Source organism: Rattus norvegicus, chromosome 16 (assembly GCF_036323735.1).
Source record: "Rattus norvegicus strain BN/NHsdMcwi chromosome 16, GRCr8, whole genome shotgun sequence".
Lineage (NCBI taxonomy): Eukaryota > Metazoa > Chordata > Mammalia > Rodentia > Muridae > Rattus > Rattus norvegicus.
Genome location: NC_086034.1, coordinates 86659067 through 86673739, shown reverse-complemented (window position 1 = coordinate 86673739; position 14673 = coordinate 86659067). Strand labels below are relative to the sequence as shown.

The 14673-nt window shown below is 40.9% G+C and overlaps 1 protein-coding gene and 1 long non-coding RNA gene across 3 annotated transcripts in view; both read right to left on the bottom strand.

The window, feature by feature from the left end:
• The window catches only part of Nalf1 (NALCN channel auxiliary factor 1), a 522611-nt gene that overhangs the window by 264411 nt on the left and 243527 nt on the right, over window positions 1-14673 (bottom strand). The window lies entirely within an intron of this gene.
• The window catches only part of LOC134482427 (uncharacterized), a 203434-nt gene continuing 202572 nt past the window's right edge, over window positions 13812-14673 (bottom strand). Inside the window, exon 2 of the long non-coding RNA XR_010058520.1 lies at window positions 13812-14673. This exon is cut by the window's right edge and continues 178495 nt beyond it. This is a non-coding gene — a long non-coding RNA (uncharacterized LOC134482427).

Below are 14673 nucleotides of genomic sequence, written 5' to 3'. Positions count from 1 at the left end.
ACAGGAGTTTCTGATTGAGGATCCATGAAAGCCCATGGCATTCTTTTTATAAAGACAATTCCAATAACATACCATTAGGGTTTACCCCTGTTAAATTAACTTTACAGACTTCTAATGGATTTCTTAATTAGACTTGTTATTAACAAGAATATTAAATGAATTTGAAACATCACTGACAGCCACTTGCAATAAACAAAAAAGTGAAAACCCAGATTGATGCTCCCCACTTTCTTCTACTCAGTCCAAAGCTTTTAATAAACTCACGAATATATAGCAATTAGTTACTCAGCCGTCAAAGGGAAAATAAAACAGGGTTGCTGCCTGTGTGTCGGAAGAAGGTATTCTCTTCACTTCAAGGATGAGGTGGGAGAGAGCAGCTATTGCTGCTATTGAAGAGGCCGCCCCAGCCTCACAGGGCATTGTCTTCAAGAAGCCATGCTGAAGGATACCAGTTAGGAGCTGCACCTGCAGGCTCCTCTCCCCTCCTCTTCGGAAGCAAAGGACATAGCATCGAAAGAGAGATACGCCTTAGTCTCTAATTCTAACTCCTGAATGAACATTTTGAATTTAGAGAGAGGAAGGAGGAGGGAAAGGATGCTTCCTTTTGGACCACAATGCCTCTATGATTTGATATTAAACTTCACTTTGTCTGGATGTGTGTATTTCTGTGAGTGTGTGTTTGTGTGTCTCTGAATATGTATTTATGAGTCTGTGTTTGTGTGTGTGTCTCTGTGTCTTAGTGTGTGTGTCTATGTGTCTGTGTGTCTCTGTCTGTGTGTGTCTGTATGTATCTGTATGTTTGTGTCTCTCTGCTTGTCTGTGTTTCTCTCTCTCTTTCTCTGTGTGTGTGTCTGTGTGTCTGTCTGTGCTTCTGGCTGCAGTAACAGTAAATGTGAATGCAGCAGACAGAGGACTATATCAAAGAACAGAGGTGTATGTGTTTAAATGAATGACCAAGAGCGAAGAATCCTTCAGCTGGGAAGTCTTTTCAGATCTCAGCAACAGTCTAGCCATGGACATGTGACAGTCTTCTCATATAAACATGGGACAACAGAGCGAGAGGGGACAGAAAGGCTTCCCCAGGACAGAGTGGCAATTGTCTCTGCTCCTCTCATCTCTAGAGCCTCCAGGGGATGACACTGCTTCTATGGGACTTAGAGAACTGCATGAGGCTATGCAAAAGGGCACAAGTGAAGCCCAGTAGTTCTGCTCCTATAGAATGCCCAGTCTATTGTGAGTTAAAGGGTGCCTGTTGTCCTGGTGCTCTGGGAAGGGAACACATACATGGCTGTCACAGGATGCAAGATCTGATGAGGGTGTCAGCTTGAGTAGCATATTTCCCTAGCATGCACGAGGTCCAGGCTTCAGCCTCAAGCAGTAAAGAAACAGTAATTGAGAATGAATTCTGGGAAGAAGGCAGTAAAGTGGGAATCATCATGGCTGCGTCAACGATATGATACAACAGGTGTTTCAAGAATTACCATATGATCCCAGAGTGCCCTTGGTAGAATTGCACTCTTAACAGTTCAATGCAAGTGTGGCAATAAAAACTTGTGTTGAATATTCATAGCACCACTCATAGTAGCCAGGCATGGAATCAAACAAAATGCTTACTGATAGGCGATTAAGTTTTAAAATGTGGTTTATTCATCTTGCCTGGAGTGGGTACAATGAAGTTGGCATTATCTAATGTAGAGTCCTGAACACCTCCTGGATCCTTGATGTCACATATCATAGGGATCGGTTCCTATGAAATAGCCCACAGATCATAAAGTGGACCAGTAATTGCTTTGAAGATTTACTTCAAGTAAGTAAATTTTATGGCATATCAAACACATATCAATGAATATAAGTTTAATTAGAACATAGTCCAAATGCATTTCCATTACAAAAGAATTAAGACTTTTCCTGGCACTTCCTTCCCCCAAAGAAGAACCAGTTCTCCATATCAATATGTCCACACAACCAGGTCCATTCATTGGTTTGATATATAGTTCATTGTGGTCTGTACCCATGAATTTTCATTAACGCACCATATTAGTCGAAAATGAAATGAAGACTGCACACGAATCGCTCTATATGCAGCTGCCGAAGTAGATGTGGGTGAACCCTCGTGGCTACTATAAAAATTGAGAATAAAATTTGAATTTCCACTTGGGGGAACCACTTAGGAAATTTGCTTGCACAGGCCTGTTAGATGCTAGTCCTACTTAATATTTTAATTTTTCTTTCAAGAGCAGTAGAAGGCATAGCTTTGGGTGGCTTCCTTATGATAACGTAGAGTGGCCATCTTTGTCTGTCCATTCATCACAACTTCCTCTTCGTTTGAGTTAACAAACATACATCCCTGGCACTTTGACAACACAACTGTGCACATCTATCTTTCCTAAAGAACCACCATGCAGACACTATCATTATTTAAAAATCACTCTACTCGCATTATGAAAAAATGATACTTAACAAAATACCCAAATATTAGTTTAAAAGTCAAAGCACAGAAAGTGAACCTCATACCAGAAATATAATTAATTACTTCATAGTTATTGCATCCATGCTTACCAGGGCCATCACTAAACGTATACTTTGAGACACACAGCTTTTTTTTTTTCCAGAGTGAAATTAAATCCAGAATAATTAGTTCTCATATCAAGCGCTCAACTTGAGTAAATCTAGCTCGAGATGTGTTTAGCACAGAAGCCTGCAGCTAATGGTACGTAATGTGCTGTAATTTCATTTCGGCTTGCTTTATATAAAATTGCAACAGCCACAAAACAAAACCCACACGTCTTGAATTAACTGTAATTAACTTTGAGATGTTACATAGGCCCTCACAGGAAGAGCAAATCCAAACTACCTCGTTCCTTTTCCACAAAGACACAATTATAATTCAACCATACAGACTTTTACTTACTAAATAATTTCTTAAAGGATAAAATAATTTCATCAATTTTTGGAGTTCTTAACATAAATTCAGAGGTGCAAAGATAGGCATAGGTCAAATAATGACAAACTAACATTGAAATATGTTGACCGGGAAGCTATTTTTATCACCCATATGGATAATCAGACATATTTACATAATGTAATAGCAGCATAGGTGACTACTTTAGTCAGTGAACAGTAACCTAGAAGAAGAAAGGTAACCAACACATTTGGGATTGCTAATCTACCAGAACACATCATTCTGCTAGAATTAATGAGATGGTCCAAGTGTGTAAACGTGAAAAAAGCATGGTAGTGTGAAACCATCTAAATCATGAAAAATTATCCTACACAAACTACCAATTTTCTAGAATTAAGAGGGTTGGCTGACATATGCTTTTAGCTAAGTGGCCTCAAAAATGTTCAAATATGCCCTGTAGGACATCCAAACAAATTGTACCATTTCGAGTTAAAAAAAAATCATTTTAGGATCTTGGCATCTGTGAAATTTTAATAAGCTCTAACCTCCTGGTTCAAAGAATACTTGATTTGAAATGAGTCTAGCCATAAATGAGAATAGATGTGTACACTATCCCAAAATAGCAATTTCGCTCAGACTTCTCCATCAGAATAAACAAAGTTATGTCCAATACACTAATGGCTAAGCAGAAGAGCATGAAGTTTTTGCAAAGTCAAAATTCTAGCTTTTTCTCTTCCTCTTTGTTCTGCTAAACTCAGATCAGTCTCGAGCCCAGTGAACCAGATCCGGGTTGAACTAAAAAGAGTGCAGTTGAACTGGACCTTGGGAGCAGCCAAGATCCTTGATGAGCTTTGGTTTTGCCATTTTCTCTAACATCCATGCAGGAACACATCAATTAAGCATGTGTACCCACTTTCCTGTTGACCTTGAAAAAAAGACTGAGGAGTCTTCAGTCATAAGCTGAGAAGCAGAAAGGAGAGTCACTGATACCATTTTCTGAACACCAGTCCTGTGCTAATCACTGTGAAGGTGAACAGTAGGAAAAGGAGACAAAATAGTGGAGAATACATCCCTTGCTGGACATAGGCTAGGACTAACAGACTTCATTATGAGTTGATAAGGAGATCCGTGTTGCTTACTGAAGAGGAGACTCAGACGGCAGTGTTATTGCCTGAGTCACCATCTCCCAAAAGATGCATTGAGATTCTAAACTCTGTACCTGCACATGAGACATTATTTGGGACAGAACTCTGTGGGTGGGACCAAGTTAAGATTCAGCTCTTTCGGTATTCTCCAAGCCTGGGTGACTTGGTATTCTTATTAGAAGAGGCATGGAAGTGACATGAGGTGAGGAAAAAATGAAGAGATTCCAGGACAGTGTTTCTGGTAAGGATAAGTATTCACAAGCCAGGAAATGCTGAGAACCACAGCAACCTGGGAAGCTGGTAGTCACAGGCAAAAGCTCTCCTAGATACTTTCAAATGGAGTGTAGTTCCCAGTATTGAGAGGTATGGAAGAATGGGATTCTATTGAACTGTTGTCCCAAGCTTCTGTAGGACAAAGAAACTGATGCCTGCTTTCACCTCAGTAAAAGAACCAGAGGCCAGGAGAATATCTGTGAAAATAGAAGGGGCTGGGGCCCATAAAGCTTACATACACAAGCATGCATATGTGTATATACACATGCCCAGAAATGTAATTATACTGGTTCATTCTAACCCCATAGTTACCACTGGTGAAAAAGAATTATTCCTCAGCCTAGATAGGATAGGATCTGTAACAGGTCATGTGACCATGAGATAGCAGACACAGTTGGGAAAGTAGGCACTCATTCTGGCCCTTATGGCAATGTCTGAAAGTCCTTTGGTCAACGTAGTAAATGCTCACTCCTCTTCCACATTCTGTCAATGCCAATCTTCCTTGACAATAGCGTGTTTAGCAATCCAGGCTGTTTCATGCTCCTAACTGCTTTTCTTTTAGATTTCAAAACTCTCTGTGTAACTCTGAGCACACCCTAGAGTCAGGGCTGATGTTTTTCTTGTCTTAGCCTCTTGTAACCCTACAATTCAGAGGAGAATCTAGGCTATTCCATAATGGATGCATATGATTTATGATGATAAGAAATAATTTGGTTAATTGAAAAGATAGCCTTTGATGATATTTTCAGAATCCAAATGTGGGGTTCATGTGGCTGCTTGGTGATAAATGTGATAAAGAAAATGGATTTTAGTAAGGAAATGTCCTAATTTCACAGCAGGCAGATACTAAAATAAAGGATCGGGTGCTGTATATACCTACCACTCATATTTGTGATCCAGGATCCTTAGTAGATCCTTGAGTATATAATAAATAATATATTCCTGTTACAGTATTGGGGTACATCTGACCTTTTCCTCCTTTACAATAAGTCTATATTGCTGTAAATGTTATATTCCTTTAACCAGTATCCTATTTGTTCCTGAGTCTACATCTGATGTTAAGGCCTTTTGTCAGACTGCATCTTATTTAGGGAAAGTCTGAGATACAATGTCATTTCTACACAAGTATAAGATACCATCATTCTATATAGAAGTGTGATTATCAATCAGGAAATTAATATCAGTACGAGGCTGTCCCCTGACTACAGAACTCACTGGGTTTGGACAGTTGTTGCTGTCTATCTAACATTTGTCTTAAAAAGGTAAAATAGACTTTGGCCTCTGTGTGCACATACATACACATAAGCACTTTCCCACACAAACACAACACAAGAATGTCAAGACCTCTGACAGGAGAGTGTTGAGTGCTACTCCAGAATAGAAAACTAAAACAAGTATTTGCGAACTGTTTCAGGTTGTGTCTCAGTAGAGCAAATCCCTGCTCTGGAATTGAAGGCGACTTTTGACTTGATAGGTATTCTAAAACCAATACTGTTATTGCTTCCTGTAGTGGACCTACCATGCATACCTTTTCACATCAGACAGATCCCTCCATCTTGATGGTCCTGCATGTGGTACGCCATAACCTTTGCTCAGATGCTATACATCCATCACCCCTACCTTCTTGCCCACATCAGCATCAGCCTCTGCTCCTTTTGATCATACCCTCAAGTAACTGTCCAGAATCAAGGTCTAGCACATCTCACACTGCCCCCACTAAGCAGAGAACTCTCGGTGATTTGGGTGTTTATCCATTTCCTCCTTAAATTTGCAGTATTCCAGCCCTGGGTGCATGGTTATGCAACATCCTTTTCCTCTGCCTCTGTGATCCTCGGCAAGAGTACATCGTTGACTAAAGAATAAAACAAGCAAAGAGCCAACCTGCCGAAGCCCATTTCCTTCTAGCATTGCCGAAGGGAGAAATGGATGACGTAAAACATTTGGTTCTTCTTACTGCAATCGTGGATGTGAAGGATGTCACACTCATTTTGTAAGGACCACAGAGAGGCTGTGTCTGCGGAGACAGAGTGACTGAAAAGAGCTGCAGTAATATGGAGAGATAGGAACTTTGCAGGCCCAGGGGCTAATTACCTCATATTGGACTAGTTATAACCCTCTGGAACAGGTCATTCCTTGCCAGTGTCTCTGTCAGAACTAACATCCTGTGACTAACAGATAAACCCTTTTGAAATCTAATAACTTGTCAGACCCTGAGCTTCCATCAGCTCCCAAGCCAAGAATGCTACAGACAGCACTGAGGCCTATGGCAAAGCTTCCCCTTCTTAGTGTAACAGCCTCTCTGATGTACTTGCTGACATATTCTAAACTTGCCTTCATTTTTGATATTCTTTGTTCTGCATAACCATAAAACTTCATGAAACTGCTCTTACAATGGAGCACGGAACTTAGAGTAACCTAAATCTGCAATCCTAGGTCATGAGTAGGCTTTAAGATGAGAGCTGTGGTTTGCTTTGTTTGTGTGTGCGTGCATGTGTGTGTGCTTGTGTGTGTGCTTGTGTATGTATGTGTGTGTGTGCTTGTGTGTGTTTGTGTTTGTGTGCGTGTGTTTGTGTATGTATGTGTGTGTATGTGTGTGTGTTTGTGTTTGTGTGTGTATGTGTGTGTGCTTGTGTGTGTGTTTGTGTATGTATTTATGTATGTGTGTGTTTGTGTTTGTGTGTGTGTGTTTGTGTATGTATGTGTGTATGTGTGTGTGTTTGTGTTTGTGTGTGTATGTGTGTGTGCTTGTGTGTGTGTTTGTGTATGTATGTATGTATGTGTATGTGTGTGTGCTTGTGTGTGTGTATGTGTGTGTGTATGTGTGTGTTTGTGTTTGTGTGTGTATGTGTGTGTGTTTGTGTGTGTGTATGTATGTGTGTGTGCTTGTGTGTGTTTGTGTTTGTGTGTGTGTGTTTGTGTATGTATGTGTGTATGTGTGTGTGTTTGTGTTTGTGTGTGTATGTGTGTGTGCTTGTGTGTGTGTTTGTGTATGTATGTATGTATGTGTATGTGTGTGTGCTTGTGTGTGTGTATGTGTGTGTATGTGTGTGTTTGTGTTTGTGTGTGTATGTGTGTGTGTTTGTGTGTGTGTTTGTGCTTGTGTGTGTGTTTGTGTATGTATGTGTGTGTGTATGTGTGTGTGTTTGTGTTTGTGTGTGTGTGTTTGTGTATGTATGTGTGTGTGTTTGTGTATGTATGTGTTTGTGTGTGTGTTTGTGTTTGTGTGTGTGTGTTTGTGTATGTATGTGTGTGTATTTGTGTATGTATGTGTGTGTGTATGTGTGTGTACTTGTGTGTGTGTTTGTGTATGTATGTATGTGTGTATGTGTGTGTGTGTTTGTGTTTGTGTGTGTGTGTTTGTGTATGTATGTGTGTGTGTTTGTGTTTGTGTATGTATGTGTATGTATGTGTGTGTATGTGTGTGTTTGTGTTTGTGTGTGTGTTTGTGTATGTATGTGTGTGTATGTGTGTGTACTTGTGTGTGTGTTTGTGTATGTATGTATGTGTGTGTATGTGTGTGTGTTTGTGTTTGTGTGTGTGTATGTGTGTGTGTTTGTGTGTGTGTGTGTGTGTGTGTGTGTGTGTGTGTGTTTTTCATCAAGAATTTCATACTACGTCATTAGGAAAAAGAATGTTACCTTGAGTAAAGTAAAATTTTTCCTTGGGCTCCTTTATTTCCTTGGAGAACTATGAACTCTTACCCAAACTCAGGTGTCCACTGCCTTCTGCAGACACTGAGAACGTATCTGGATGCTGTCTAGACTGATGACTTTACTCCTGCCATCTGTCTCCATGCTGGAGTCGAACAGTAATCACTAGCATTTTAGATTTTAATCCTCTACACATTTCTGTCAATGGAAGAACATATTTCTCTTGAAAGAGTATATTACACCGGCCCAGTTAGGTCCACGTCCCTTAGTGTCACTTTAAAATTGTGGCCATTTCTTGACTGGTAGGTTTTACAATCGCAAATAAATTATTTCAAATAAAAAATGTTCTTTAAAGTCCTGGGTACTCTCTAGGATTATAGTAGAAATCATAAAAGGACCGGAATCTACCTGGGCCCCCTTGTTTATTATAAGGTATAAAGAGATTTAAAAATCTATCATGCTGATATTAGAATAATAAATATCTTGTTTAAAGTGTGCTAGGAGGCACAGGTAACATAATGGAGCATAGGATCTCCCAGCAAGCCTACATCGCTCTAGAGACGTGCTGAAGACAAATGTGTTTTCCATTTGAGATAAGTGGACAGATTCTTTCACGCTGCATTTAGGGTTCAAAGAATTCAAAGTTAAATTCTGTGATACATATATTTTTATTAACAGATAAAGTATACATATAGAATCCATACTTCTAAAACCTAGGACCCTGTCAATCCATCACAGTATCCCCCTGGCATTCCTGATGTTGTGTACTACTTCTCACCACACCCCTCAAAGTTTCCTGAACAGAGAAAGACAGAATGGAACACAGAGTGCAGAGGTAAAACGTGTGTGCATTGAATGTATTGTTCAGCAATTCTTCAGAACCAAGATATTACCCTGTGGTTTTAATTAATGCATTGGGGAAGTAATTTACTGGCAAGTGAATTTACAACCAAAAGTACTGAAGGTTGAATATGGTTTCTTTCTTTGCAAGAGATAATTCGGTGATTTTAAGCATCATCCCTCTGAGTTCAGGAAAACACACACATGAACCGCATTCACTGGACTATTTTCTCATGACAGATATCAAAGGCACCTGCTACAGGCACGGCCGACACCTTAAGGTCTCTCAGTTTCACCTTTTTAAGGAACATCCCAGGTACTTACTCTAAGGACTCATAAAGGTGCTAACAATCCTACGAAATCACATCTGAAAACGTGCATCATTAAGTCACGGTTTTGCCTAAAAGTCACCTAAGTGTTGCGCACGTTTTTACTTCAGAGTGTGGAAAGCACATCAGTGGTATGTATTGTAATTAGGTCTTTACAAATTGGTGTATGTTGTGGGCCTGTAAGACGCCTCAACAAACAAACACAGTTGCCTCCGAGGTCAAAGACCTGAGTATGATGTCTGGTGCCCACATGGTGGAAGAGAGATTTAACCTCTGTAAGTGATCCACCGACAGTCACACCTGTGCATGCCACCTACGCAGGCACAGAAGCGCAGATAAACCAGCCGATGAGTCGATATAAAATGTTTTAAAGGAGCAGGTTTTGCCAGTATTTTTTTCCTTTTTATATAATGTCAAAATATGATGTAAAAATAAAGCTTAGAGATGGCAAACCAGAACTAACTTCCTTTAAATATCCCGAGTTGTTTTTAAGCGAGTAAACATAAACATATCAAAACCAAATATGTAGTAAACACCCCCCCCCCGTTTAATTTGTGAGGCTGGAGGTTGAGGGTGGATACAGAGGGTGGAGTCTTCAACGACATTAAAATTTAGTAAAAGGAGCTCAACACAGGCTTGGTGGAAGGGCAGAAATGCTTTGCAGAGGAAGTGATTCCCGGCTTACAAATGCCGGGAATGTATCTCTCGATCTTTCCACAGAATTATTTTATAACATGCGAGGACACCACTGTATGTGATGCACTTCACTCTGTAATACCATACTGTTCTTTATAGTCTTCAAGCAGTCACCAAACCCACACCTCCAATAGCCCATCCACTGTTTGACAGGCTGTATCGTGAAGCTCTCAGCACTAGGTGGTTTTTCTTTATAAGATAATTTTTAATTTATATTTTAAATGTTATCCCCTTTCCTGGTTTCCCCTTCAGAAACTCGCTATCCCATCCCCTCTGCCCCTGCTTCTATGAGCGTGCTACCCCACCCACCCAGCCACTCCCTCCCTTCCACCTCCCTGCCCTGACATTCCCCTACCCTGGGGCATCAAGCCTTGACGGAGCCAAGGGCTTCTCCTCCTATTAATGCCCAACAATGCCATCCTCTACTACATATGCAGCTGGAGCCATAGATCCATCCCTGTGTACTCTTGGGATGGTGGTTTAGTCCCTGGGAGCTCTGGGGAGTCTGGTTGGTTGATATTGTTGTTCTTCTCATGGGGTTGTCACCTCTAGGTACCCAGCTTTGGATGCTGCACTGTGCTAAGAACATTGCTACATACTTAGAAAATATACTTCAGGCACTGGAAGAGTCCCTTTAGATGCCAGACTTGATCTCTGAAGAAACCTGACTCTTGTTTCTGAAATTAACACAGTGATGTGCTTCCCGTTGACATTGTTTGAAATGTGTTTAAAAATAGTGAAATTTCTCTTTTCAACACCCTGGCTCTATTTTTGCATCAGTTAAACTTTTCCAGTCAGAACATTCACTAATTTATTTTATATTGAATTAATATGACTAAGTTAATAAGCTTCACTAACTCATACCCATTCGTTGATATTGTTAGAACCCCATGTTGGTTATGAAGGAAGCTACCTGCACCCATGTCGGCGCCCGGGTGGGACACGCATGTGCTTGTTGCTGGCACCCCTCACCTAGTCAGCTCCTCCTTCTCGAGAAGCACCTGGCACGATCCCAGTCTACTTCCAAAGAGCCTGGTTTTCAATGAAGTCATGTGTCATGCAGCCTCTAAGTGCCTCAGTTTCCCCATCAGCAGGTGGATCTAGCCCTGTGACCTAATTCAGCACAATGGGCAAACTGGTGATCTTATAGAAAAGTCCTCGTTATGACCCAGGCTCTCCTGACCCTGTCAGACTGCATGTTTGTAACTAAGCTTGAGACCTAAGCTTGATTGTATCAGGGCCTAGACTTCTGAGATCCTGGGCTCATCACTACACAGCGTCACTGTCATCAAGTCTCCATAAAGTGGATTTGAGTGGCTGCTGTTCCCGGAGTAAAAGCCTACAAGAGTCTAAGCATCCGATGCTTTAAAGTTCCATTAAGGGAGGGCAGCACCAGTAAACCCATCCTGCATGGAACACAGCTCCATCTAAGGTATGGCTGTCACTGAAGCTCCTCCAGCCTTTGCTGGTTGGCAACGAGGAAAAGCCTCCCCACTCATAAAGCCCATTTTGCACTCGGTGAGCAGGGGCAGTGGGGCCCAGGGAAGCTGTAAGGGAGCTCAGAGTGAGGACAGAGGCTGGAGGAGTTATCAAAGCAGGGTCCTGGCCTACAGTCAAACTGGGTATACTATTTATAATAGTTTTAGATTCCGAATTGGAAACAGTCTCTGACAGGGCTTCCCTGAGTGCATTGGCTGCCCTGGTTTTATGCTGTGTCTCTATGAGTGCTACCAAGGCTGGATGATAAATATCGCCATGCCTTCAGTGAGGGAAAGGGTGCTCCTCTGCAGAATGCATAATCAGGCTGGCACACCTCGCTGGGTGAGAGCCTCAGGAGCTGACCAACCATGTACAGAATACTAAACCAGGGAGAGCAGAGCAGCCAGGCCAGAGGAAAGCCCAGTACTGCTGGCCTCTGGGGAGGCACTCGGGATCCTGTGTCCTTTTCCGGAGGGTGGAAGTACTCTGAGCCTCAACCAGCAGGAAAGCTACTACTGAGGGCTGTTTTGTCTCCTGAATAGCTCAGGTAAAAACAGACAAGGGTGAGCCGCAAAAGAATCACTTTAATTGGAGTGATTATTACTACCCCCTAATTATTCCAGCTGGTGGCAAACAAAGTAATGCAATCGATCATTTAGCAGACTGCTTAATTGCATGGTGATTCACTGCCCCTAACCTGGTGGACAGGGGAGCTCACTGGATAGTGCTAGTTTCTTCAAATTATAGCTCAGAATGCATTCTGTGATTGGAGAAAATGTCTGCTTGTTATTACATAAACCTGGAAGACTCTCTAGAAACCTGCTTCATTGGGCACTAATCATTAATTTTCTCTACTTATCAAGTGATCTCTTCCTTAGCCCATACATGATCCAGCCAATGTCCTTTCTGGGAATAATTACAACTAATTGTCAAAATATATGGGGGAAAGAATTAAAATCGAGGGACAAGGTTAAGAAATTAAATGGCTACTCATTTATTACTCACAATCATATGGTTATGAAAGAGCAATAGCTACAAAATAGATTATTAAATGTAACTTGTATTACTTATCAATAACTGTGAAATAGGGATCTTGAAAGCCTTAATGTCATTTAGAACAATTTATTTTAAGTATAGTTTTTTAAATAATATTAATTCAAGTTATTGTTTAACATTATTAAATTCTAAGACAGTTAATTTAAATTTGAACCTATGAGCATACTCTATTTTCAAAAATAAAGTACTTTCTTTCAAACTATCACCTTGGTTTATATGTTGTGCTGAAAAGAAGATAACCAATTTCTTGAATTTACAAAAACGGTTGGAGAATGATCAAGTGGTGAAAAGAACACAGATGCGATGTAGAGGGAGAGGTCATGCTGGACATGAGGTGTTTTATCTAGGCTCGAACAGAAGCCGATGTTGTTTGCATCTGTGTGGGAAAGCATCAGTAAGGAGTATTTTCGAGGAGTATTTGCATTAAAACCTTTCTCATTTTTCTTCAGTGGCTAAGTCCGGGAGACCATACCATATAGAGAGACTACTGAATGAGTAGCTGTGTTGTTGGTCAATAGCTTCCTTTGATTAAGTTCTGTTCATCTGACAGCATTCAGTAAATTCAAATCACAAGGGAGAAGGATAAGTACACAAGAAGGAAAGGAGGGTAACAGAGGTAAAAGAGGAGAAGCAGAGAAAGAATAATCTAACAGGTGTATAGGAAGAGAGTATATTCAGCAGAACGAAATCTGCAGAGTACAAACCACCTTCCTTCTGTAGCACTGCAGTGTGTTATCCTCTGCAATACTGTAATGTGTTATCCTCTGCAACACTGCAATGTTCTGTTATCCTCTGCAACACTGTGATGTCATCTTGTGCAACACTGTAATGTTACGTTATCCTCTGCAACACTGCAATGTCATATTATCTTGTGCAACACTGCAATGTTATCTTCTGCAACACTGCAATGTTGTTATCCTCTGAAACACTGTGATGTAGTGTTTTCCTCTGCAGTGTTGTGATTCAATTTGGTGAGCCCCAGTTGACCTTTCCAAACTACAAAACTGGATTAGATTTATCTATATCACCAAAAAGGTAATATCTGTTCTTAAACCCTTTTAAATATTGGGTGGTTGTTATTTTCTAAACAGGATTATTGTTTTCTTGGCTTTTGGTTGATTTCCCTTACTTGTTTGAAGAACATAACTTACCATAATTTCATGTTTACAAGGCCCATGTCAGTGTATGTCATGGCAACATACTAGTTAATAAGTACACAGACAAGTGTAGCATGTGCTGAGCCCATACCTTGTTCACAGAAAGATCAGATGTCCAGTAAAGGGTTTGGGTTGAATGGTGAAGGCCCACATGCTGCTAGGTGGGAGAGATAGACCATGTTTGTTATTGGTGGTAGCCTGTCTCAAGCAGCCCTCCCTATAATGTGTCACAGTGGGACCTCAGCCTACACCTCCCAGTTTAACTAGGAGTATTACATTTCCCCTTTCGTATTTTTGTATTTAGCAAAGAAGCTTAGTTTCTTGTTAGCATTAACCTTAATAAGTAAATTCTTTGACACGTTTTACTGTTTTTAACTGCATATTCACTTTACCAGCTTTAAAATGAGCTTTTCCCTGTTCTGTCCTTCAGCATATAAATTAACATCAACTCAGATTAGTTTGACAGCTGCTCGGGAGATGAGTTTGGGTATCGTTCTTCCTAATGGGAAATGAAAGCAGAACTCTGGAGTCCCTGTGTGACCTGGGCAGTCTGTCCTCTGATGGAAAAATCTGAGCAGCATGCTGGAGTGCCCATGACCCAGACGCAGGACCTCTCCTTGTCCTAACTTCCTTCCTTGGTGAGATGTGAGCTGGTTGCTACAGCTAGAAGTCTGTCTACTGAAACTGACAGCTGGAAGATGGACTTCTTCAGAAACAGGCTTACCTCTGCATCGGGGTTGATTTCCAGGGATTCAGAGACTGTCTCTACTATGAACACTTAATTTACATGCTGTCTTTTAAGAAGACTATAAAGAAAAAATATTTTTTGAGCTGAAGACTAAGGTCAGTAGGATCCATAGAACTCAGAAAATTTTCAACCAATCTAAAATACAGTTAGATGTTGGTTTTCACCGCATTCTTCTTACTTCATGTAGTATCCCCGTCATCACCAACTTCACTAACTGTCATCATTGCTATAACGATCATCACCAGCAGCAGCAGCAGCACCGTCACCAGCAGCAAAAGCTGCCTCGGCATCCGGACCTTGAGCACTGTCATCTTCATGCCCAGACTTATCGCCAACAGGGTCATCATCATCTGTACTGTCAGCCATACTGGTTGGTTATCTATAGATACCAAGATCTA